Source organism: Palaemon carinicauda, chromosome 24 (genome assembly GCF_036898095.1).
Source record: "Palaemon carinicauda isolate YSFRI2023 chromosome 24, ASM3689809v2, whole genome shotgun sequence".
Taxonomy (NCBI): Eukaryota; Metazoa; Arthropoda; class Malacostraca; order Decapoda; family Palaemonidae; genus Palaemon; species Palaemon carinicauda.
The window spans coordinates 52,822,328-52,845,526 of NC_090748.1; the positions used below are offsets into that span (position 1 = coordinate 52,822,328).

At 46.8% G+C, this 23,199-nt stretch overlaps 1 protein-coding gene and 1 non-coding gene across 3 annotated transcripts in view; both read left to right on the forward strand.

Annotated features, from left to right (window-relative positions):
* DMAP1 (DNA methyltransferase 1 associated protein 1) overlaps window positions 1-23,199 on the forward strand; it is a 240,175-nt gene that overhangs the window by 63,964 nt on the left and 153,012 nt on the right. The window lies entirely within an intron of this gene.
* Window positions 12,874-12,992, forward strand: LOC137618569 (5S ribosomal RNA). Its single transcript, XR_011039769.1, has one exon. It is a non-coding gene; the product is annotated as a 5S ribosomal RNA (ribosomal RNA).

Consider the following 23,199-nt stretch of genomic DNA (forward strand, 5'->3'; position numbering starts at 1 on the left):
GCCTGATCCTAGCAGACTTGGAGTCACTCCCTCTTTGACACCGAGACAAACTTCTAGGACTTTGCCAGGACCTAAGGGTCATGGTAAGTCTCGAGAAGTCCGCTCTGCTGCCCAATCAAAGACTGGTTCACCTAGGCATGATTATAGACACCAATCTCCATAAGGCCTTCCATCAGACGACAGGATAGCAAGGCTGAGAAGAGTCACAAGCCCTTTCCTCAGACGAGAAGAGCTTCCAACCCAATCGTGGTTACGTCTCCTCGGTCACCTTTCACCCTTGGCTCGTCTAGTTCTCAATGGTCGCCTCAGGATGAGGTTGCTCCAGGGACGACTCAGGTCCTAGTAGAATCAAGACTGCGATTCCCCGGACATCATGATCCCTATGGATCCTGCGGAACAGACAAACCTCCAGTGGTGGGTGACAGATGAGAACCCACGAAGAAGAATGGATTTTCTCGTTTCCTTCCTACGGATTAGGTGCTGTTTTTGGACATCACAAAAGAAGGGGGGGGGGGGGGGGGCACGTTCTGTACCACAGTACCTCAGGCCTGTGGTCAGAATCGGAAAAGTGCCTCCATATGAATCTGCTAGAGATGAAGGCCGTCTTCCTGGCCTTTCAACAGTTCCAACAAAGACCTGGCGGATCATTCTGTGGTGTGATGAGCTACAACACCACAGTAGTAGCTTACATCAACAAGCAAGGAGGTACCTTTTCAAAGCAGCTATCCCATCTCTCAGTAGAGATACTGAGATAGACCAAAGTTCACTCGATTCCTCTATCGGCTCGCTCCATTCCAGACAAAGGGAATATGCTCGCCGACAGTCGGAGCAGAGTGTCTCAGATAATGAGTACTGAGTGGTCCTTGGATCATTCAGTAGCCAACAAAGTCCTGACTTTGTGGGGTTACCCGACTGTAGATTGGTTCGCTACAGCGCTGAACTTCAAGCTCCCACTGTATTGCCCCCCAGTCCCAGATCCCAAGGCACTCTGGCAAGAGGCCTTCCAACAACGGTGGGACAGCACCGACGTGTACGCTTATCCCCCGTTCTGTCTGATGAGGAAGGTGCTCAACAAGACCAGAATATCGGTCATCTTTCGATGACCCTTTATAGCTACGCTATGGCATCACGCAGAATGGTTTCCGGACCTTCTGCAACTCCTATCAGAGTTACCGAGAGAGCTCCCTCCATGACACAATCTACTCGGACAATCAATGCCAACATCTTTCACAAAGCCGTAGCTTCGCTTCGACCTCACGCCTGGAGATTATCCAGCATCTCCTCACTAAGAGAGGAAGGTCGCAACAAGTTGCGAACGGGATGTCTGGACACCTGCGTAGGTCATCCGCTGGAGTCTACCAGGCTAAGTGGCAAGTTTTCTGTGGTTGGAGTCGTGAAGGGGTATCTCTCCACTCGATACCACTATTCCAGCGATAGCGGAGTTCTTCGTATATTTGCGGGAAGAATGCGCCTTTCAGTCTCGGCAATGAAAGGCTATCGCTCAGCTTTAAGTCTAGCCTTCAGGCTCAAAGGAGTGGACATTTCTTCCTCGCTGGAACTTTCCCTACTCATACGAAGATATGATTTTACCTGCCCTCAGTCGGAAGTGAGACCTCCTCCATGGAACGTGGTTTGAGTTCTCAGGTCTCGTAAGAGACCTCCCTACGAACCATTACGCAGGCTTCAGATCGCCACCTAACTTGGAAGGCGGTGTTCCTACTAGCTTTGGCCTCTGCCAAGCGAGTCAGTGAACTTCATGGTCTCACGTATGACATCGCCCATGCAAGGGGATGAGGGGAGGTAACGTTCAGATTCGTCTCTGAGTTTGTGGCTAAGACACAGAATCTGGGAGTGCTGGATCCTCGATTCAACTCTTTCCGGATTTCGAGTCTGCGTTCTTTAACAGATGACCCAGATCATCTCCTACTGTGTCCAGTAGGGAGTCTGAGGTTGTATCTCAAAGAACGGCTGTATTCGTCCCCAAATGCAAGCTTTGTTTGTGAGCACTGGGAGAACGAAGAGGAGGGTCACCAAGAATACCATCTCGGCTTGGATTCGTAGCGTGATCCATCTGTCCCTGAATCCTGACCCTCCTCCATCATGTCGCCTTAGAGCGCATAATGTTGGGCGTAGCTACGCCCCTGGCCTTCAAGAAGAACTTCTCAGTGACGCAGGTTTTACAAACGGATGTGGAAGCATCAGACGACCTTCACAGCCCACTACCTGCAAGACGTGATCCACAGGAGGCTCGATACGTTCTCTATCGGCCCTGTGGTGGCTGCACAACAGCTGGTTTAAACGTCAGGTTCCTTAATGGACAAGTAGCAGAGGGTTGAGGGCATTGTTACCCGGTCTTAGTCTGCATGAAAGAAAAGGTATGTCTGGCCCATATTCTTTTCTTCATCCTTCCCTCTCTTGGGGAAAGCAGTATCCTGGGTTCTCTGCACAGCTGACCTCAAACCACTGCAGGTAAACCATGTTTCCTTGTGTTCCTAGTATTAAGTTAATACTGTCACGTCCCCATACCCTGACGAGGTGGTATTGGGAAAGTCCTAGCCTAAAGTTTTCCATCTAAGGTATGTCTGGCCCATATTCTTTTCTTCATCCTTCCCTCTCTTGGGGAAAGCAGCATCCTGGGTTCTCTGCACAGCTGACCTCAAACCACTGCAGGTAAACCATGTTTCCTTGTGTTCCTAGTATTAAGTTAATACTGTCACGTCCCCATACCCTGACGAGGTGGTATTGGGAAAGTCCTAGCCTAAAGTTTTCCATCTAAGAACTTCAGGTCAACTTCCTAGGACGAGTCACACATAATCCTTCACACACAGCTTATGTAGGCTGCAGCCCTTGCATAGCGAGGTGCAGAGACACTTTATTGTTGAGTGCTGACAAACTCAGATAATGAGTCCCCTGGCAAAGCCAAAAGCCAGTATGGCTGGGACTTTTCCACCCTTCCTAAGGGTTTTGAATCACCCATATTAAATAGCGTGGTTTGTATTTCAGTTACGGAACAAATGACAAATTCGGAGATAATTTGTATTTTTCCTAACTATACAAACCTTAGCTATTTAATCAAACTTGCCCGCCAGCCTTATCCCCCGTGAAGTCCTACCTCTAAGCAAAGTGAGCTCACCACACAGGTGTGTGAGGGGGAGGGGAGGGGAGAGCAAGCTACCCCTCCCTACCCCCCGCTAACTAGCGATGGGGAAAGCACCAGGAAGGCCTTGGAGACCTTTTTGCGCTCAGGCACGCGTACCATCGAGTTTCTAGCCCACCAAGTCTCGAGCTTGTGGGCTAACACTATCTTATAACGACGGGACGCAGTGGCTGAGAGATTCCATCAAAAGGTCCCCAGTACTGACGTTTGCAGGCTCAGACATTCTTCCATCCTCGGTAAGAATTTGTTTGAGCCTAAGGACGTGGAGCAGGCTGCTGAGAGGTGGAGGAAGTCCAACCAGGATTCCCTTCTCCATAGGGCCCTAACATCGAGGCCCTACAAACCTACAGCTACCCAGCAACCACGTCCTGTCAAGAGTACGAAGAAGGCAGCAGCAGCGAAGACAAAAGTGTCTAAGCCCTGTCCTGTAAAGGACAAGAAGGGCAAAAAGTCCTCTAGGGGAGGAAAGAATCCTAGAGGGAGCGGCCGAGGCCGCAAACGCTAGGATTGGCAGTCCCCCTGCATGTCCACCAGTGGGGGGATGCCTACAAAGTTGCGCAACAAGGTGGCAGCAACTCGGGGCCGATCTCTGGACGATTTCAGTAATCAGTCAGGGATATCGCGTCCCGTTCACGACACCTCTACCTCCCTTGACAGCGAATCCAGTGTCGTTGAGCTCCCTTGCCATGGGATTGGCAAGGGGGCAAGCCCTTCGGGCAGAAGTCCAGACCATGTTGAAGAAGGACGCTCTCCAAGAGGTCCTCGACGGGTCCCCAGGCTTCTTCAGTCGACTCTTTCTTGTAAAGAAGGCATCTGGAGGCTGGAGACCAGTCATCAACCTCTCAGCCCTGAACAGGTTTGTCAAGCAGACCCCGTTCAGCATGGAGACGGCAGACACGGTCAGACTTGCAGTGAGACCGCAAGACTTCATGTGCACACTGGTGAGACCGCAAGACTTCATGTGCACACTGGACCTGTAGGACGCGTACTTCCAGATCCTAGTCCATACGTCTTCAAGGAAGTACAGTGGAACCTCTACACACGAACGTATCTACATCCGAATTTTCCAACATCCGAAGTAAAATTCGAGCAAATTTTTGACTCTACACCCGAATTTTATTTCGACACACGAAGTAAACATTAGCCATTGAGCGTCGAGTGCTCAGTTCTCTATTCTTGTGTGTATCGTGTGGTTGTCCTCTGTTTGGTCTGTTATTAACAGTGCTTATTTTCTTCCTTTTCTCACATTTCCTTTTTGATTTTACCTAAGCTAAGTTTCAGTACAGGAAGAAGACAATTCTTTCATTAGAATTGTAGCAAGAAATTATAGAAAAACATGAGAGCAGTGTGCATGTGAGTTATACTGTATGGCTAAACAATATGGCCGGAATGGGCCTATGATCTCGAGGATCATCAAGCTGAAGGCAGCCATTAAAGCAAATAACCATCGAAGGTGATCACCATTATCACAAGACATCTTAGCAATACCCTGGAAGAGATAGAACGCCTTTTTTTGATAGGGATAAAGGACAGAGATTGTTGGCAACGATAATTTGTGAGAGGGCCAGCGTGATGAACAGAAAGAAAGAAAAAAGTGAAGCAAAGAAAACCATGATAGCATTAACAAGCTCTTTTAAATAAGACTTCTCTCTTTTTCTGTTTCTTTCTAAACATAGCATTAACATGTTCTTTAAATAAAATCTCTCTCTCTCTCTCTCTCTCTCTCTCTCTCTCTCTCTCTCTCTCTCTCTCTCTCTCTCTCTCTTCTTTGCTGTTATAGTGTTAGATACGTCTATTATTTTTTTTCCCCGAGAGAGAGAGAGAGAGAGAGAGAGAGAGAGAGAGAGAGAGAGAGAGAGAGAGAGAGATTAAACGAAAATGTGTTTAGAGTACAAATGATTTTTAACAGCGTCAACGAGTTGAAAAACAATTAAATTTAACTAAGAAAGTAATAACAGCTAATCTGAATTCCTTTATTAACTAAAACAAATATGGATACAAACACACTCGAGTGCGTATGCACAAACACACACACAGGTGCAAAAATTACTACGCAGTAAGAGAGACGGTCGGGGAGGTAGAGATGGTGACTGCGATAACATACCGTAACTCGTCACTGAAAGTGATGAAAATAAAAAATCAAAAGAAAAAAAATGTAAAAAATATGAAATATAAAAAAAAAAAATAAATAAGCTAAGTTAGATTAAAATTTCTGTAGTGTAAGTTACGGTATGTTATCGCAGTCACCATCTCTACCTCCTCGCCGATCGTGTCTCCTCGTGCGTGTGTGTGTGTTTGCGCATACGCACACGAGTGTGTTTGTATCAATATTTGTTTTAGTTAATAAAGGAATTCAGATTCACTGTTATTGATTTTTTAGTTACATTTAGCTGTCTTTCAACTCGTTAACGCTGTTAAAAATGATATGTACACAACACATTTTTGTTTAATCTCTCATTTTTGTTTAATCTCTCTCTCTCTCTCTCTCTCTCTCTCTCTCTCTCTCTCTCTCTCTCTCTCTCTCTCTCTCTCTCTCTCTCTCTCAGAAAAAAAGAATAGACGTCTCTAACACTAACAGTGAAGAAGAACAAGAGAGAGAGAGAGAGAGAGTATTTATTTAAAGAACATGTTAATACCATGTCTACCTTCTCGCCGATCGTCCGTCTTCTCCTGGCGTAGCAAATCCTACACCTGCGTTGGCCTGTCTCTAAGGTAAAGTGGCAATAAAACACATTTTTTATTTATTATTTCTTTATAATTATCTTTTTTACTTGCTTCTTTCATATTATGCAGTTTTGTTATTGTTATGTGTAATTATGTGTAGCCATTTATTAAGTATTTATTATGGGTTTTTAGGCTGAGGAACGAATTAAATGAATTACCATGTATTCTTATGGGAAAATTCGTTTCTACATCCGAAGTTGGTTGTGGAACGAATTAAATTCGTATGTAGAGGTACCACTGTATTTAAGATTTTGCCTAGACAACAAGATCTACCAGTTCAAGGTGCTGTGTTTCGGTCTCTCCACAGCACCGCAGGTGTTCACCAGAGTGTTCACCCTAATACGTATCTTCATGGGCCCACAGGATCAGTATCCGTCTCCTCCGTTACCTGGACGACTGGCTGATCCTAGCAGACTCGGAGGCAGCCCTTCTTCGTCACCGAGACAAACTTCTGGGACTTTGCCAAGATCTAGGGATCATGGTAAATCTCGAGAAGTCCTCTTTGCTGCCCACTCAGAAACTGGTATACCTAGGGATGATCATAGACACCAATCTCCACAAAGCCTTCCCATCAGACGACAGGATAGCAAGGCTGAGGAAGGTCGCGAGGCCTTTCCTCAGACGAGAAGAACTTCCAGCCCAATCGTGGTTACGTCTCCTCGGTCACCTCTCATCCCTGGCCCGTCTAGTTCCCAATGGTCGCCTCAGAATGAGATCTCTCCAGTGGCGACTCAAGTCCCGGTGGAATCAAGGTCACGATTCCCCGGATACTATGATCCCTATGGGTTCTGCGGAACAGACGGACCTTCAGAGGTGGGTGGCAGACGAGAACCTACGAAAGGGAGTGGATCTTCTCGTCCGCCCCCCAGATTTGATGTTGTTTTCGGACGCCTCAAAGAAAGGGGGGCTCACGTTCTGAACCACAGGACCTCAGGCCTGTGGTCAGAATCAGAAAAGTACCTCCACATGAACCTGCTAGAGATGAAGGCCGTATTCCTGGCTCTTCAACAGTTCCAACTATACCTGGCGGTCCACTCTGTGGTGGTGATGAGCTACAACACCACAGTAGTGGCTTATGTCAATAAGCAGGGAGGTACCTTTTCAAAACAGCTATCCCATCTCGCAGTAGAGATACTGAGATGGACTGAAACCCACTCGATCGCACTTTCGGCTCGCTTCATTTCAGGCAAGAGGAATGTGCTCGTCGACAGTCTGAGCAGAGCGACGCAGATAGTGAGTACTGAGTGGTCTTTGGATCGTCAAGTAGCCAACAAAGTCCTGACTTTGTGGGGTTCCCCGACAGTGGATCTGTTCGCTACAGCGCTGAACTTCAGACTTCCGCTGTACTGCTCCCCAATCCCGGATCCCAAGGCTCTCTGGCAAGATGCCTTCCAATAACGGTGGGACAACATCGATGTCTACGCCTTTCCCCCGTTCTGTCTGATGAGGAGGGTGCTCAACAAGACCAGAATATCGGTCAATCTCTCGATGACCCTAATAGCTCCGCTATGGCATCACGCGGAATGGTTTCCGGACCTTCTGCAGCTCCTAACGGAGCTCCCGAGGGAACTCCCTCCACGACACGAGCTACTCAAACAACCACACGCCAACATCTTTCACAAAGCCGTAGCTTCGCTTTGACTTCACGCCTGGAGACTATCCAGCAACTCCTCACTGAGAGAGGATTTTCGCAGAAAGTTGCGTAGGTCATCCGCAGGGGCCTAGCAGGCGAAGTGGCGAGTCTTCTGTGGTTGGTGTCGTGGAAGGGGTATCTCTCCACTGGATGCCACTATTCCAGCAATAGCGGAGTTCTTCGTGTATTTGCGGGAGGAAATGCGCCTTTCAGTCTCGGCAGTGGAAGGCTATCGCTCAGCCTTAAGTCTAGCCATCCGGCTCAAAGGATTGCACATTTCTTCCTCGCTGGAACTTTCCCTACTCATACGGAGTTATGAACTTAACTGCCCTCAGTCAGAAGTGAGACCTCCTCCATGGAACGTGGTTCGAGTTCTCAGGTCTCTTAAGAGACCTCCCTTCGAACCATTACGCCAGGTGTTCCTGCTAGCTTTGGCCTCGGCCAAGCGAGTCAGCGAACTTCATGGTCTCTCATACGACGTCGCCCATTCAAGGGGATGGGGGGAGGTAACGTTCAGGTTCGTCCCTGAGTTTGTTGCCAAGACTCAGAATCCTGGAGTGCCGGATCCTCAGTTCGCCTCTTTCCAGGTTTCGAGTCTTCGTTCTGTAACAGATGACCCAGACCATCTCCTACTGTGCCCAGTAAAAAGTCTGAGGCTTTATCTTAAGAGAACGGCTGCAGTTCGTCCCCAGATGCAAGCTTTGTTTGTGAGCACTGGGGAGACGAAGAGGAGGGTCACCAAGAATACCATCTTGGCCTGGATTCGCAAGGTAATACACCTATCCTTGAATCCAGACCCTCCTCCGTCACATCGCCGTAGAGCACATGATGTCGGGCGTAGCTACGTCCCTGGCTTTCAAGAAGAACTATTCAGTGACGCAGGTCATGCAAGCTGGGGTGTGGAAGCGTCAGACGACTTTCACAGCCCACTACCTGCAAGACGTGACACACAGGAGACTCGATACGATCTCTATCGGCCCTGTGGTGGCTGCACAACAGCTGGTCTAAACCTCAGGCTCCTTAATGGACAAGTAGCAGAAGGTTGAGGGCATTGTTACCCGGTCTTAGTCTGCATGAAAGAAAAGGTTTGTCTGGCCCTTATTCTTTTCTTCATCCTCTCCTCTCTTGGGGAAAGCAGCATCCTGGGTTCTCTGCATAGCTGACCTCAAACCACCGTAGGTAAACTATGCTTCCTTGTGTTCTTAGTATTAAGTTAATACTGTCACGTCCCCATACCCTGACGAGGTGGTACTGGGAGAGTCCTAGCCTTGAGTTCCATCTAAAGAACTCCAGGTTAACTTGCTAGGATGTGTCACACTGCATACCTTCACACACAACTTATCTAGGCCGCAGCACTTGCACAGCAAGATGCTAGCGAGGTGCAGGGGACTCCTTATTACTGAGTACTGACACACTCAAATATTGAGTCCCCGGGCAAAAGCCAAAGCCAGTAATGGCCGGGACTTACCACCCTTCTTATGGGGTGAGTCACCCATATTAAATAGCGTGGTTTGTATTTCAGTTACGGAACAAATTACAAATTCGTAGATAATTTTTATTTTTCCTAACTATACAAACCTTAGCTATTTAATCAATCTTGCCTGCCAGTCCTGTCCCCCCTTGAAAGTCCTACCTTTAAGCAAAGTGAGCTAAACCACAGGTGTGTGGGGAGGGGGGGGGAGCAAGCTACTCCTCCCTACCCCCCCGCTAACTAGCGTTGGGGTAGTAAACCCTCGTTAAAAATCTAATGGCTCGTCATTTCAGCTACGCCGAAAGTAATTACCCATATTAAATAGCCAAGGTTTGTATAGTTAGGAAAAATACAAATTATCTACGAATTTGTCATATTCGTAGATAATTTGTATTTTTCTTAACTATACAAACCTTAGCTATTTAATCAAACTTGCCCGCCAGCCCTATCCCCCTTGAAGTCCTACCTCCAAGCAAAGTGAGCTCGAAAGTAATAACCCCTATTAAATAGCTAAGGTTTGTATAGTTAGGAAAAATACAAATTATCTACGAATTTGTCATATTGTCCCGAAGTTCATTATGAGTAACAGGTTTGAGCCCTTGCATTCAGCTTCATTTAAGGACCTCACGCTGAAGACTACATTTTTGGTCAGTCTGGCTACAGCTCACAGAGTCAGTGGGATTCATGCTTTTAGCTTAAATGATTGGTTTTTGGAGATCACAAAGCTATCTGGTCATTGCAGTTAGGCTTTCTCGCCACGAACGAACGCCCTTCTCAACCTTGACCCTAGGCTTTTGAGATTCCGAATCTTTCGGATGTGGCTGGCGAGGAGTTAGAGAGAGTCCTGTGCTCAGTAAGAGCCCTAAAGTTATATCTGAACTGAACGAAAGAGTTGCGAGGCTAGTCGGAAGCTCTTTGGTGTTCGGTCTAGAAGTCCTCGTTACAGATGTCGAAGAATGCTCTTTCATTCTTCATCAGGCTCTTAATTAAGAGGCTCATGCACTTTGCAGTAATGCACACTGCAAGTTTTTATAAAGGCCAAGACGCTTGAAGTTCAAACTGTAACAACTTCGGTGGCCTTCAAGCAGAATAGATCATTGCAAAGCATTAGGGGCACAACCTTTTAGAGGAGTAAATGTGTTCGCTTCACTTTATTTGAAACGTGTCCAGACTCTTTTTGAGGACTGCTCCACTCTGGGACCATTCGTAGCAGCAAGTGCAGTAGTGGGGGAAGGATCCACCACTACGTTCCCATAATCCTAATACCCTTTTCTTCTCTTGGAACTTTTGTATTTTTATGGTGCTTGGAGATTGGTCGACAGTCTTCCACAATCATTGATTTTAGCAGGTGGTCAATTTTGTTCCTTTAGAGAGCCCGGAACAAGGGTATTGGAGGAGGTCCTGTTAACATAGAGGTTTTTACACCAGTTTGACAGCTCCTAGAGGCCTTCAGCCCCCTGGGTGGATCGCTGGATCTCATAAGGAAAGCGGGCATAATGAAAGTATTCATTGAAGTCAGCTTCCTTATCAGATACGAACCCTTAAGCTTGTTTATTAACTCTTAAGTAAAATTCCAACAATGTTGGCTGTCTCTAACCCTCCACCAAGGGTGTCAATCAGCTAATTTTATATAACCAGCGGTTAAGTTTCATGTTTAAAAATGAAATTTTAAATATTAAACTTAGCCGGTGAATATATAAATAGCTGACGTCTCCGACGGTCGACAGATTCCAAAAACTCGCGAGCGACTCGCCATGAAGGCTGCCAGGTGAGCCCACCAGCGCCGACTATCGGCCAGATACCGCATATACTTCTCAACCAAACCAGTTCTTCTCTGTCGGTGTTAAAGACAACACTGGTTCCGCTCGCGCTAGACCTCGAGTTTTCTACCGAATTGGTGAAGTACTTGGTTTTGGTTTTATTGCTTTCGCCGTGTTGGATTATTCAATACTATCTTCAAAAGAAATGCTTTTGAAAGGAGAGGAAAAGTTTCTGCCCTTGCTTTTTTAATCTCGCTCTGGTTTTTCCATAGAGAAAAGATGGCCGACCCTTCCCTCAGTGTACGGAAGTGTGTTAAAGGCTTTTAGTAATTATTTTATCACTTTATAAATTATTGTTGATATTTATAGATTTACCTCTATATATTTTATATCTCACCCGCCTTTTTTAGGCCTCTTCGATTAGCTTTCCATTTATACTAAACACCGAGATAAATTTTATGTTTTTGTTTATAAGCGGCCTTTGCCTATTCTTTGTAGGCGGTCCTGACTTGGAAAACGAAGTTAAACAACGTTGAGCCCATTCAACTTTTATTTTTGTTTAGATTGATGAGATGAATATTTTTAGAAAATATTTTAAGAAATTTATTCTTTGAATAGTCTTCGTGCTGTTTTTCAAAGATGAACTAACGTTTGGTTTATTTATGCTACGCAGTTTGTGCTCTATCGTTACGATAGAGAAAGAGATAATCACGGTTTCACTTTGCAGAAAGAGTAAATCGATTTTGATGTTTTATTCATTCTTCTTTCAAACTGAAGTTTTTTAGATACTAATTTAAAGGAACATGTTAATTTTCTTAGTCCTTTTAGTTTTTTCCTTTAGTCAAATAACCTGTCATTGACGAAGAGTGATTATGCCATTCTCTTGTGAGTGTCAAGAGAGAGAGAAAGAGAGAACGATCCGATCTTTATTCTCGTCCCAAGTCTCTGTACAAGGAGTTTGGGAGCGAGTAACGTTGTTCTCGATTCAGATTTTTACTCTCGTCCCAAGTCTCTGTACGGGGAGAGAGGATAAAACGTTTTAGTTTTTATTCTCATCCCAAGGCACTGTACGGTGAGAGATTGAAAACGTAGTCCTTAGTGAACTGGTTTTAGTCTCATCCCCAGTCACTGATCTTTTTAACTTTATATATCTCCGTTTTATTCGATATATATGTATATGTTTATTGATTTTTGCATGTGTGTTTCATTTTGTACTAATGTGCTTACATTATACGACTTATTTCGCAATTCTAACCTTTTGATTTAAGGGAGAATTGCGTGCTTCAGGTAGAAATCAGCTTTATTCATGTCTAATGTGAAATTATTAAAAAATGCGATATCAGTGAAGAAAGTGCAAAAAACATGTTCAGTGTTGCGAAGGGTTCGTTTGTTCGTGCTTGTCGCTTGCTTAGTCCGAGACCTCTTTCAGGCTCCCCTGCACCAGGGAGAAGGAATGTCGTAGGACCTAAGGGAGTGAGGGGTGTAAACCAACGAACAGACGTTCCCTCAAAGGTATCAGACGTTGCTCGTCAAGCACGTCCTTGCCATAAGACAGGAGAGATGAAGTTTCTCCTCGTCTTCCGATGATTCGTCTCTTTAAAAGCCTGGGCGTAAGGTTTCGAGACGGTTGAAACCTTTATTAGTTCCTTCAGAACAAGTTCAACATCCTAGCTGTAGTCTTCATGAGAGTCCCGTTCATAGCGATGACGTTCATGTACAGACGTTTCTGCCACAGACTCGACGTGACGTTGAGCGGTAGACACCGTAGACACGACGTGATGTCGAGTGTCAGTCACCGTAGTCACGATATAGCATCGATCAGCAGTCACCGCTGTTACTACGTGACGTTTGAACGTCAGCCACCGCAGTCACAGGTTGATCCGAAGTTAAGTGTTTTGCAAGATATGCTGTTAAAGCTTTCTTCTTTAATAGAAGCTTACGATCCTGTTCCTGTGCGAAAGGATCCTTTGCTTTTTGTACGTCACGGTTCTGGGATACGTGATTCAGGTCTTCAACCTTCTAAACGAGCTTTGTTACGTCACGCTGACGTTATTCCTAGTGACAGCTTTGTTGTTAAACGAGATGCGGAGCATAAATCTCGATGTAACTTTGATCGCTTTGAACGTCAGTCAACGGCCATACCACGTTGAAAACACCGCTTATCGTCCGATCAGCGAAGTTAAGCAACGTTGGGTCTGGTCAGTACTTGGATGGGTGACCGCCTGGGAACACCAGATGCTGTTGGTATTCCACTGCAGTCACAGCGTGACGTTGAGCTGCAGACACCGCAGACACGACGTGACGTTGAGGGTCAGTCACCGTAGTCACGATATAGCATCGAACAGCAGTCACCGCTGTTACTACGGGACGTTTGAACGTCAGTTACTTCTGTCATGACGTGTTGTAAAATAACATTTTATGAATAGAACTTACCTGGCAGTTATATATACATAGCTAATTATCTCTATTTCGACAGAATTTTTCTAAAACTAGGCAACCGCCTTGTGGTGGTTGGGTGGTAACACCCGTTAAAGGGTGGTAGGAGGAATCATTCCCGTTTTCTGTTCTTCAGTTCATCTCTGCCGGCCGGATCGACAACACGTTGGTCCGTCGTTAAGAGTTTTTCTTCGCTTTCCCTGCTCGGTGTACCAGTCTGCTTTTTTGGTGAAGTACTCTGATTTGGGGTTTTGGCGATCGTTGTATTTTGTTTTCTCTTAGCTTTTTTGCTGTTTTTCATTATGAGTGAAAAGAGTCATTACCGTATCTGTGCGAATGAGGAATGTAAGGTGAGACTACCGAAAATGGCGGTAGACCCTCACACCGTTTGTTCTAATTGTAGGGGTTTTGTTTGTGCCCTTGATAATAGGTGCGGGGAATGTAAGGTTTTGGATGAGAAAGATTGGTTAATTATGAAGCGCTATGTGCATAAGCTAGAGCTCGATAGAGTTAGGAGAGCTTCTAGGTCTAAGTCTAAGTCTGTTAGTGGTAAGGAAGACGAACTTAGCGTAGATTTATCTATTGATCCTATTATTGATTCCTCTTTGGAAGTTGATCCTTCCCTTGAGGTAGTAACTCCTGCACCTCCTACAGGTTCCGTATCTACGGATGACCCTCGGTACGTTAGCCTGGCGGCCGAGTTGAAGGCCATTAAAGAACAACTGGAGGCCTTTAAAGGTAAGGAAAGTGAAAGTGCTTGTGTTAGTGCAGTGGAGGTGGCGACTGACCGAATCTGTCATACCCCTAGGCCTAGACCTCTACCAAGCTCCCAGGACCAAGGGAGAAGGTACGTCAATGACCGAAAGGGGGTGAGAGGTACGTACCCTCGGTCAGCCGTCGCCTCAGACAGTCCTGTTGTCGATTCCCAGGCTGCTCTTGACCGTCACGGGAAAGACGTGTCGGATGTGTTGTTTTCTTCTCCGAATTCGTCCAGACGTAAATGGAAGTTTGAAGCTTCAAGACCTACTAAGAGGAGATGGAACCGCGACGAACGGTCTCGTTCTTTCTCTCCCGGTTCTAGCAGTTATGAACCTTGTCCGTCGGAGGATGATTTCGACTCCGTGCCTGTGAAAAGGGCTAAGCCTGCTGCCGAAGATCCTCCCCCTTCTACGAGTGTTATTCGTCAGCCCCCCCCTTCGGGGCCGCAAGACCCAGCTGATGTTGCTAAATCCTTTATGTCTGTCATGCAGGAACAACTTTTGACTTTAGTACAAGCCTTTAGCCGCCCTCACGCCCAGTCTGACAGACGTAAAGACGACTCGTTGCCGATTAAGAAGTCTGCTTCTAAGAGAGAACGGAGTTCTTCTTTAAAGAAAACTTTTCCCTCTCTACGCCAGGATGATACTTCTTCGCGATACCAGGGCGATACGTCTTCTCGTTCTCGATACAGGGACGATACCTTATCGAACGATGCTGCTTCTCGTTCTCGATGCCAAGACGATACCGCCTCCCGTTCACGTTACCAGCACGATACCTCCTCTCGTTCGCTTTGCCACGACGATACCTCCTCTCGTTCGCTTCGCCACGACGATACCTCCTCTCGTTCACGACGCCACGACGATACCGACCCTAGTTTTCGACGCCACGACGATACCGCCTCTCTTTCACGACGCCACGACGATACCGCCTCTCATTCTCGCCGCCACGACGATACCGCCTCTCGCTCTCGACGTCAGAACGACTCTGCCTCTCGTTCTCGGTCCCAGGGCGATACCACCCTGCCTCTTCGGGACGATACTGCCTCTCGTCCCAAGGATTCTTCTAGCGCGGGACTCCAGGATGCAACCCGTCTTTTGCAGGATGATGCCTTTGATTTGCCCTTGTCGGGTTCTAAGGATCCTTCTTCTCTTTCGAAGGATATTGCAGATGTGGATCAGGACCTCGAGGATGTTTCTGATGACGATGATAATCCTGCCGACGCTGTGGGAGATTACAAAGTTCTCTCTCGCTCCCTTCTTGAACTTTTTGGAGAGGAATTCCAACCTGCTGCCCCTCAATCTCCTCAGTCCCAATTTAACAGAAAGAAGGCCAAGAAACAGTCGGCCTTCATCAAGATGAAGCTGTCTATCTCCGCAAAGAAGGCTCTCACGAAGATTGATGACTGGATGATGGAGCGGAGACAAACAGTTTAGACTTCCTTCTCGTTTCCACCAGCTCGTCTTGCTTCAAGAGCGGGTATGTGGTATGCAACTGGAGAACCTTTGGGTCTGGGAGTACCTTCCTCCTCCAAGGGTGACTTCTCTGGTTTAGTGGACTCTGCTAGAAGGCATGCTCTCAACTCAGCCAAGGTCATGTGGTCGATGTCGGAGCTGGATCATCTCGTCAAAGGTATTTTTAGAGCCTTTGAGGTTTTTAGTTTCCTAGACTGGTCGCTTGGGACTCTCGCAAGGAAAACTGAACAGATGGAAGGATCTAGGGACCTTACCAGTATTATGTCCTGTATGGTTAAGGCCCTCAGAGATGGGGCGAATGAGTTGGCTGCTCTGTTCTCAGCTGGGGTCCTAAAGAAGAGAGCTCTGCTTTGCTCTTTTGCTTCTAGGTCTGTTACCAATGCACAAAAGTCTGAGCTGCTTTACGCCCCCCTCTCTCAACATCTTTTTCCCGAGTCCCTGGTTAATGACATTACGCGTTCTCTGGCCCAAAAAGCCACCCAAGACCTTTTATCTCGTTCTGCTCGTAAGCCCTTGGCAGCCCCTCCTTCTTCTTTGAAACGGGAGGAAAGGAGATTCCAGCAGCCCTTTCAGGGCAGGACTACTTCAAGACCAGATTTTAGAGGGAGAAGGCAAGAATCAGGACCAAGATCTACCAGGGGTTCTTTCAGACCTCGCTCCAGAAAATGAAGTTCGTCTCCTCCAGACAGTAGGCGCAAGACTGTCAGGTTTTTGGCAGTCTTGGAAGAGGAGAGGGTCGGACACCTGGTCCCTCTCAGTCATCAAGGAAGGATACAAGATCCCCTTTCTGAAAAAACCTCCTCTCGCAGATGCTCCGCTGGCCTTAGTAGCCCGGTACTCAGATCCGGGGAAACAGAAGGCCCTAGTAGACCTTGTCAACCAAATGCTAGACAAGGGGGGGATAGAACCGGTTCGGGATCTATCCTCCCCAGGCTTTTACAATCGCCTGTTTCTGGTCCCCAAGAACTCGGGCGGATGGAGACCCGTCCTGGATGTCAGCGCTCTCAACGTATTTGTGGAGAAGACAAAGTTCTCCATGGAGACGACTCAGTCGGTGCTGGCGTCAGTACGTCCAGGGGACTGGATGGTGTCCCTCGACTTGCAGGACGCATATTTCCATGTCCCCATCCATCCGACTTCGAGGAAGTACCTGAGATTTGTAATGCAGGGCAAGTGCTTCCAATTCAGAGCTCTTTGCTTCGGTCTCAGCACGGCTCCTCAAGTCTTCACCAGGGTAATGGCGAATGTGTCAGGTTGGCTGCATCAGGAGGGGATAAGGATATCCTTCTATCTGGACGATTGGCTGATTCGTTCACGATCAAGGGAGAAATGTCTGGAGGATTTACGGAAAACTTTTATGATGGCTCAAGATCTAGGCCTGGTCATCAACAGGGAGAAGTCTCAGATCAGACCGAATCAGACTATTCTCTATTTGGGGATAGTTCTGAATTCAGTTCTTTTTCGGGCTTCTCCCTCTCAGGAAAGACAGACCAAGTGTCTCGTAAAAGTCAGAACTTTCCTGGACAAGAAGAGATGCACAGCGAAGGAGTGGATGAGTTTGCTGGGGACTCTATCCTCCCTCGAACAGTTTGTCTCTCTGGGGAGACTCCACCTAAGGCCTCTTCAGCACTTTCTTTCGAAGACGTGGAACAGAAAGATGCAGGAAGACTCCTTTTCCTTCCCCATTCCAATAGAAGTCAAGACTCTTCTGAAGTGGTGGCTGGACCCAACCTTGTTAGGGGAAGGGATCTCCTTACACAAGAAGAACCCAGACCTAGTGTTGTTTTCAGACGCATCAGAGTCAGGCTGGGGGGCAACATTAGGAAGCAAGGAGGTCTCAGGCTATTGGGAAGGAATTCAGCTGGGATGGCACATCAACAACAAGGAGCTGATGGCCATTTTTCTGGGGCTAAAGGCCTTCAAGGACTTGGTGTCTGGGAAGATTGTGGAAGTCAACTCAGACAACACCACAGCTCTTGCTTACATCAGGAAGCAAGGAGGGACTCACTCTCTGTCTCTGTTCGAGACAGCAAGAGAGCTCCTTCTTTGGGCGAAGGAGAACAGGATAAACCTGCTGACGAGGTTTGTTCAGGGACAGAAGAATGTGAGGGCGGACATGCTCAGCAGGAAAGGGCAGGTCCTTCCCACAGAATGGACCCTCAACCAACAGGTCTGTCAGAGTCTCTGGAGGCTGTGGGGGAGACCCCTCATCGATCTTTTCGCCTCCAACTTATCCAAGAGGATCCCCATCTATTGCTCCCTAGTTCCGGACAGAGAGGCAATAGCAGTAGACGCCTTTTTGATGGATTGGACGGGGATGGACACTTATGCTTTTCCCCCGTTCAAGATCATCAATCTGGTAGTCAGGAAATTCGCCCTCCTCGATTCGGGACGGATGATCCTGATAGCTCCGTTCTGGCCGATGAGGGAATGGTTCACGGAGGTGGTGGACTTGTTGATGGACTTTCCAAGAAGCCTCCCTGCAAGTCCAAATCTGCTCAGACAACCCCACTTCGAGAGATATCATCAAAACCCCCTCACTCTCAATCTGACTGCCTTCAGACTATCGAGAAGCTCGTCAGATCGAGAGGCTTTTCAGCGCAAGCTGCGAAAGCTATCGCCAGAGCGAGGAGGGTCTCTTCGCAGAGGGTCTACCAGTCCAAGTGGGAGACTTTTAGGGCTTGGTGTAGGAAGCACAAGATTTCCTCATCCACTACCTCTGTGAGCCAGATTGCGGATTTCTTGTTGTACCTCAGACAGGACGCTAAGCTAGCTGTGTCCACTATCAAAGGGTACAAAAGTATGCTCTCTTCCGTCTGTCGGCATAGAGGCTTGGACTTGTCTCGCAATAAGGACTTACATGACCTCTTGAAGTCTTTTGAGACGACCAAGCAGACCCAGTTAAAGCCCCCTTCTTGGAACCTTGATGTGGTTCTTAAATTTCTGTTCACCAAGAGATTTGAGCCCATCTCACAGGCTCCCCTTAGGGAGGTTACCAAGAAGACCCTCTTTCTTTTGGCCTTAGCAACAGCTAAAAGAGTTAGTGAAGTCCATGCAATTGAAAAACAGGTAGGCTTCAATCTGAATGGGGCAGTTTGTGCCTTGAGATTAGACTTTCTCGCTAAGAACGAGAACCCTTCTAAGCCCTGGCCGAGGACCTTTGAGGTTCCTAACTTGACCAACCTAGTGGGTCAAGAGCAAGAGAGGCTGCTCTGTCCAGTACGAGCCCTCAAGACCTACTTGTCTCGCACGAAAAGTGTGAGAGGCTCTTCTAGCTCCCTGTGGTGTTCTGTGAAAGATCCTCAAAAGCCCCTTTCCAAGAACGCTTTGTCCTTTTTCCTGAGGGAAGTGATAAGAGAAGCGCATCTCTTGTGTGAGGAGGAACACTTCGGACGTTTAAAAGTGCAAGCTCACGAAGTGAGGGCCATTGCGACCTCGCTTGCTTACCGCAAGAACATGTCGCTCCGTCAAATTATGGATGCGACATTCTGGAGGAGCAACTCTGTGTTCGCCTCTCATTACCTCAGAGAGGTGAGGGTGGATTATGAGAAATGTTATACCTTGGGACCATACGTAGCTACGGCTTCTGTATTAGGCAAAGGAGTTACTACCTCCCCTCAACCTTAGTTTTGTTTACTTGTGCATAGGTTGGTGTATTTTTTATTGGTTGTCTGAGGACTTCGACTTGTGTACAGTCACCTCAGTCTAGTTAGATAATTTTTATCTACTTTGCAAATGTTAGGTGGTTGGTTTGGTAAAGTTGCGGTTTTTTATTTTGGGCAATAGGTAGTCCTGAAGTCTAGTCAGATTGTTGGTCTCACCCCGTTGACAGACTCGATTGAGTGTTTTCAGCACTGCAGGTCACATCCTGGCTGACACTCCTAAGGGAAAGCGACTCAAGAGGCAGGAACCTTTGAAGTCAGCTACCTTAGCAGGTAAGGAATCAAGGTGTTTATTTATCCTACAGCTTTTTTGGTTGTTTCCCCAACGATGTTACTGTCTATCACCCTCCTCCAAGTGTGTTAATCAGCTATGTATATATAACTGCCAGGTAAGTTCTATTCATAAAAATGGAGTTTTTATGATAAAACAAAGTTTTATGAATACTTACCTGGCAGTTATATATACATTCGAAGGCCCACCCACCTCCCCTCAGGAGACAGGTCGGGCATAGATGAACTGAAGAACAGAAAACGGGAATGATTCCTCCTACCACCCTTTAACGGGTGTTACCACCCAACCACCACAAGGCGGTTGCCTAGTTTTAGAAATATTCTGCCGAAATAGAGATAATTAGCTATGTATATATAACTGCCAGGTAAGTATTCATAAAACTTTGTTTTATCATAAAGACTCCATTTCTCTGCAGTCACAACGTGACATCGACCCTCCAACTTTAACTTCTGTTCATATACAAGTTAATGTAGCCTGTCAGGCTTTTCCTTCACGTCATTCTGAATATAAATCTCCTTCTCGCAAAGACTTTAGATTTATCAGATGATGTGCCTTCTGAAGAAGTTTATGACCCCCTTTCAACTAATGTACCTTTGGGGAGTCATTCAGAAGAGGAGTAACCTAGGGTGGTCCAACAATCCCTTGTTTTATAATTATGAATTTCTTTAGTGAAATTTTGTCCTACTCGTTTTGTAACGGCTGCTCCGCCGTCTGAGTTTACTCTTGGCATGACTTTCTTCGACTCCTACATTTACGAAGTCAGTTCTCTCTTGTTCTTCCAAGAGAGCCATGCTCTTACTGGGAGACTGGTTGGAATCCAGGAGAAGTTTAGGAAAGTCTGCTTCTGCTTTTCCTCCTCCTTAATTAGCTTCTCGCTCGAGCATCTGGCGTGACACAGGAGAAGTTCTCGGTTGGGGAGTACCTGCCTCTGCCCTGGGAGACTTCTTAAGCCTAGTGGACTCTCCTCGTCGTCTAGCCATGAGAGGCTCCAAGATTTTATGGTCTGCTTCAGAGCTAGACCATCTCCTGTTAGGAGTTTTTTCAAGCGTTTGAAGTATTTATTTGTTGGATTGGTCCCTGGGAGCCTTAAGTAAGAAGGTCTCTCCAGCTGTCAATGTATTGCTGTACAATTATGTCATGCATGAACAAGGCTATCAGGGATGGCTCCAATGATCTGGCAGCCACGTTCACTGCAGGAGTACTTAAGATGTAAGTGCGCTCAATGTGTTCATTTTCAAGACAAAGTTCACGATGAAGACTACCAAATCTGTCTTGGCAGCAGTAAGGGAAGGTGACTGGATGGTCTCTCTCGACCTTCAGGATGCATACTTCCACATCCCGATTCATCCAAACTTTCAACAACCTCTGAGGTTTGTGGACGGGAAAGTAGTGTACCAATTTCGAGTACTGTGCTTCGGCCTCATTCCTGCTCCTCTTGTTTTTACAAGGCTCTTGCAAAATGTAGCAAGCTTTCTACATTTTTTGAGGATTCAGAGCCTCCCTTTATTTTGACGACTGGCTAATCAGGGCGTCGTCATTAAATCGCTGTCTGGAGAGCCTCTAATGGACATTAGACCTAACCAAGGAGCTAGGTCGCATAGTGAACGTAGAGAAGTCGTAACTTACAGTACTCCATCCCAGACTATTCTTTATTTGGGAATGGAGATACAGTGTCGAATTTTTCGGGCCTTTTCGTCTCCCACAAGAATGGAACAAGCTCTGTTAAAAGTCCGTCACTTACAAGAGAAAAACAGTTGCTCTGTAAGAGTTTGAACGAGCCTCGTGGGAACTCTTTCATCGCTGGAGTAGTTTATCTCTCTGGGGAGACTCAACCTTTGCCCTCTCCAATTTCACCTAAACCATTGGAACAAGGAAAAGGGCTTAGAGAGTATCTCTTTCCCAATCTCCAACTCAGTCTAGACATGTCTGACTTGGTGGGACAGCAACATAAGACTTCAAGAAGGTCTTTCTCTTGCGATCAAGAACCCAAACCATGTGTTGTATTCAGATGCGTCGGATTTGGGTTAGGGAGCTCCACTGAACAGTCTGGAATGCTCAGGTCTTTGGTCCACGGATCAGAAGGAACTCCATTTAAGGCAAGTAACATCTCTCTTTTGACGAGATTTGTGCAAGGAGAAATGAATGTCTTGGCGGACTGCCTCAGCAGAAGAGGACAAGTCATCTCCATGGAGTGGACGTTGCACAAGACTGTGTGCGAGAAGCTATGGATGACATGGGGTCAACCCACCATAGATATTTTTGCGACTTCACTGACAAAGAGGCTCTCGACTTACTGCTCTCCAGTTCCAGATCCAGAGGCAGCCCACATAGACGCTTTCCTGCTGGACTGGTCTCACCTGGACGTTTATGCCTTTCCACCTTTCAAGATCCTAAACAAGGTGCTGCAGAAGTTTGCCTCTCACGAAGGGACCAGCTTGACGTTGGTTGCTCCCCTCTGGCCCGCGAGAGAGTGGTTCACAGAGGTACTTTTATGGCTGGTAGACGTTCCAAGAAGTCTGCCGTTGCGGATGGATCTCTTGCGACAGCCTCACGTAAAGAGATTTCATCAAAGCCTCCCCGCGCTTCGTCTAACTGCCTTCAGACTATCGAAAGACTCTCTTGAGCTCGAGGGTTTTCGAAGGAGGCAGCTAGAGCGATCGCGAGGGCTAGAAGATCCTCTACCATCAGGATCTATCAGTCGAAATGGGAGGTATTTAGAGACTGGTGCAAGTCCTCCTCTATTTCCTCTTCCAGTGCCTCTGTAGCGCAGATTGCGGATTTTCTGCTTTATCTGAGAAACGGTCATGAAGTTAGAGCGATAGCAACTTCAGTAGCGTTTAAGCGCTCCCTCTCTGCATCCACCATCAAAGGCTACAGAAGCATGTTAGCTTCTGTTTTCAGGCATAGGGGTTTGGATCTTTCTAATAACAAAGATCTCCAAGACCTGCTTAAGTCTTTTGAGACTTCCAAGGAGCGTCATTTTTCGACTCCTGCTTGGAACTTGGACGTGGTCCTACAGTTCCTTATGTCAGACAGGTTTGAACCATTAAATTCAGCCTCCCTGAAGGATCTTACCCTCAAGACACTCTTTTTGGTGAGCTCCGCTTCGGCTAAAAGGGTTAGTGAGATACATGCTTTTAGCAAGAACATCGGCTTCTCCACTAATAGAGCAGTATGTGCTCTTCAACTTGGTTTTTTGGCCAAGAATGAACTTCCGTCTCGTCCTTGGCCTAAATCATTTGAAATCCCCAGTCTTTCTGAGATTGTGGGGAATGAAGTTGAAAGAGTGCTGTGCCCCGTTAGAGCTCTTAAATTTTATTTATCCAGAACTAAACCGCTACGAGGTTGTTCAGAGGCTTTATGGTGCTCCGTTAAAAAGCCCTCTTTGCCCATGTCTAAGAATGCGTTGTCTTATTTTATTAGACTTTTGATTCGGGAGGCACACTCTCATTTAAGTGAGAAGGATCGTATTTTACTTAAAGTCAAGGCTCATGAAGTTAGAGCGATAGCATCTTCAGTAGCGTTTAAGCAAAATAGATCCATTAAAAGTATTATGGACGCGACCTTTTGGAGAAGCAAGTCGGTATTCGCTTCATATTACTTGAAAGATGTCCAGTTCTGGAGAGGGAGGTCTCAACCTTCCGGACTCACCAGTGGTAGCTTATACACCCCCCCCTGGAACCCCCCCAAGCGGCGGCGCGAGCCCTAAACCACGCCCCCTTGGGCGGAGTTACCAGAGACGAGCGGGTTGACTCGGCAATGGAAGTCACATTTCTGAAGTTGACTTCGGCACAGAACGTTCTCCTCTTTTTCCCTCCCGCTGCTCCCAACAT